We start from the raw sequence: 3,743 nt of genomic DNA on the forward strand, positions 1-3,743 counted from the left end.
TATTTGGGTTTCTGTGTTTGTAAATTGCCTGATCATGTCCTTTATTTATTATTTTTTTCTTTTCTTTTTTTTTTTTTAAGATTTGTTTATTTACCTTAAAGAGAGAGATCATGAGCAGAAGGGGCAGAGGGCGAGGGAGAGAGAGAATCTCAAGCAGACTCCGCGCTGAGTATGGAGCCCGACTCAGGTTTCCATCCCACAACCCTGAGATCATGACCTGAGCTGAAACCAAGAGTTGGACACTTAACCAGTCATGCCACACAGGCACCCCCAATTACTATCTTTTCTACTGAGGTGCTCATCTTTTTCTCATTGAGTTTTAAACTTTATTAAAAAACTAAGTCTATTTCACACATATATTTTTTCTCTCTCCACCATTTCCATTTGGCTATCATGACTACTTTGTTCTGTTGAAGCCTTCCATACATATTTTAAAACCAAGCAAAAGGAGAGTTCTGCCTTCAACAACCGAACAGGCATTTTGGGACACCACATTACTGGACCACATTTATCAGACACAGTAAGGCAAGTTCTCACTCTGCATTATGAGGACAGCCAGGGATCAACTGTTACAGAAAGAAAATGAGATGGAAAATTTTAACAAGCTGTTTTTTAAGCTGTTTTCTTTAGGAGACTTCCTCCCCTGCCATAGATCTTGAATAACCTGTGCGTCAGTCATCTAGGAGCTGTGCTTCCTATGATTGATGAGCTTGGCTCTCCCTTTGGAAAGACCTTTTCATACTTGCTTGCATTTTTGCTTTAATGTCTTCTACAGAGTTAGGTCCATTGGGTATTTTTTTTTTCTCTGTTTTCTTTTCCTTTTTTCTTTTTCTCTCTTTCTTTCTTTTATTTTCTTTTTTTTTTTTTAAGATTCTTGACCTTTTGATCTTGGTGTTCTTGGTTTTGAATCACTTTCATTCTGGTTTGATTTTTGTGCACTTTTGGCTGGAGTGTCTCATATTAATTTCTTTACTGGAGCGTTTTCTTCTTTTTTCCTTTTCTTCCTTCTCTTCCTTCTTCAGCAGCAAGTTTGACTTCTTTGCGTGGAACCTTGCACCACTTCCAAGAGCTGCTTGCTCTCGGATATACTTAGGAATCTCACTTTTCATCATCTGATTCTGCATCTTTCTTTGGCTCTAAGTGCTGTCCATTAATATGGACGAGCCCCAACCACCCCACAACCACAGGCCACAGGTGTTGTTATTTCAAAGCCCAAGGGAATTCATTGCCTGTACAGACATTTTGCAAGCTGCTAATGGGATTGGATTGCCCTCCTAATTCCTTGCCACTGCTCCAACAATGTGTAGCTTGGCCTTTGGACCAGCCTTTCACCTGTTCTTAGAGATAACTGGTACTCACTTTATTCGTTATTGGCCTTAAAAATAATAATCTGTGTCAGTCTTAATTTACAACCAAAATGAGAGTTGTGGGGCCTCAGTGGGCTCATGTCCATCCCCATCACATCATGGGTGGGGGGGTGATGAGCACAGAAGTAGGAGAGAAGGCAAACGGAGGAAGTCAGCAACTGCCACTCAACAGAGCAGTGGTGTGTGACGAATCATATCAGGGTTCTTACTGACTTTCAATTGATTTGTGTTCATTAAGCATACTTTGTCTGTTTCCTGTGTTACCAACATGTTTTTCTTCATTGGTCACTGGCTTTTAATTTTGTTGATGTACTGTTATGATAGTCGATACTTCTACGATACTTTTGTCACAGTTCCTGTTTTGTTTTGTTTAATTTGTTTGATTGCTTTTATTTTTGAGGCAGTCACCTCTGTGACTATTGTGATTTCTGTCACTGGCATCCTACTTAGAGACACCACCCCTGTCCTTAGGTCATATAATATTTATCCATATTTTCTTTTAGTTCTTTATCACCTAATCTTAAACCTGCAATTTGTTTTACTTTATTTTAAATCTGTGGTTTATTTTAATGAAAGGGCTCATCTCAGGATACAACTTAAAAATATTTCTGTTTGTAAAGCAGCCAGTAGGGTGGTTACTGACCAATACTGTTACTTTTCTATAGTGAATGCATTTGTGTGCATTATGTCTATATTGCTAAATATCGTTATACGTGTAACTGAGTTAAACTCATTTCTCCGGCCACATGACAGGCCAGTAAGTTGAGGGACAAGCTGTTGGGGTAGGAAAGTGACTTTTTTTTTTTTTAAAGATTTTATTTATTTCTTTGACAGAGAGAGATCACAAGTAGGCAGAGAGGCAGGCACAGAGAGAGAGAGAGGGAAGCAGGCTCCCTGCCGAGCAGAGAGCCCGATGCGGGACTCAATCCCAGGACCCTGAGATCATGACCTGAGCCGAAGGCAGCAGCTTAACCCACTGAGCCACCCAGGCGCCCGGAAAGTGACTTTTTTGGAAAGTCAGCAAATAGATGATGGACTATTGTCCCAAAGAACCATCTTTCCTCAAGATGAACTTTGAACTTCTTTTATGTCAGGAAGAGGGGGAAGTGGGAAGGGGTTGGAGTCAGGAGGTGCTTGATGTCTGCAGACATTCAGGTGCCCACAGTGGTCTGTGGTAGGTTTTTGAAACTTTTCTGTCCTTGATCAGTTGATCTTGGGAGTATAGGAATCTGGTCATGCTGTTGTGTAGATCTTAAATGTAGCCTCGCTGTTTCTGTACATACATACTTACCTCCTCGGGTGGGGGGGGGTGGTTTCAGTAAAGAGTGGTTTTTGCAAATCTTGGCTTTAAACAAAGTTCCTTTGATGATTAACAGGACTACATGCAGGGTTTTCTAAGCAGAAGTTTCTAAGCTGTATCTAGGTCACAGCGGTAAGGGCAATGGAAGGAATAAGGAGTCAGATATGCTGAATTCCCCTGTGACAGCTGCACCTGGGCCTGGCCTGCACTCTGAGTATCACTGTTTAATTGCATAAAAGTCAGGGCAGAGGCCTGGACCATCCTGGCCTTGAAGAAGTAAGATCATCGGTGTGATGCTTCCTGGCACATTCAGATTTCTGGTTTGCGGCTTCTCAGAGACTTAAAATCATGGTCATGTGGTGTTTTCCTTGGGTCCCCCCGAGAACAATATGTATATTTCAGTCATTGGTCGGAGAGTCCGTAGTTTGTGAGGGGCTCCCATGAAGGCTGCAGAAGAGGAAGGCAGAGACCCGGTGGTTCAGCCTCCATTTCCAGCGCTCCCCGCTGGGCAGATTGCAGAGTCCTAGACACCTGTGCACACAAATAGCACTTCTTCCGTGTTGCCCGACTCTGAATGCCACCAGCTGCAGAACAGATTGTTTCCTACTTTAAACTTTCTCTTTCCTTTTTCTTTCCTTCGCAGAGCTTCCAACGTGAGAACACATTCCATTTGTAGGCTCAGAGGACTCTTCCTATCGCATACAAACATGGGCAGCTGTATCAGATTTGCTACTAGACAAAAGGGGACACACCTTGTTGTTCCTTGGTTTGAGGTCCCTACGCTCATGTCTCATAAAGAAAAAATTCTGGTTGTCAGTAGACGGGAGGGGGTTTCGTAGGTAGGTGACCCAGGTGAGGGGAGAGGGTGGGCAGAAAGAGATATGAGGAATTCCACCCACGTAGGAAATGCTTTCCATTCATGTTTTTTATTCATTTTAAATTTTGGGAGTGACTCACGGGCACTTAGGAAGGTAACTGATTAAATTAACCTTATCAGTAATGAGGTTGCCTGGCCTCCTTGCTAGCAGACAGCTCTGTGGCTGGTTGGTATTTAATTGGCTGCCTGGTGACTGGTG

The 3,743-nt window shown here is 42.5% G+C and overlaps 1 pseudogene; it reads right to left on the reverse strand.

The window, feature by feature from the left end:
- Positions 1-569: 569 nt before the first annotated feature.
- Positions 570-1,453, reverse strand: LOC123953454 (annotated as a pseudogene).
- Between the last annotated feature and the right edge of the window lie 2,290 nt (positions 1,454-3,743).

Source organism: Meles meles, chromosome 11 (genome assembly GCF_922984935.1).
Source record: "Meles meles chromosome 11, mMelMel3.1 paternal haplotype, whole genome shotgun sequence".
NCBI classification, from domain to species: domain Eukaryota; kingdom Metazoa; phylum Chordata; class Mammalia; order Carnivora; family Mustelidae; genus Meles; species Meles meles.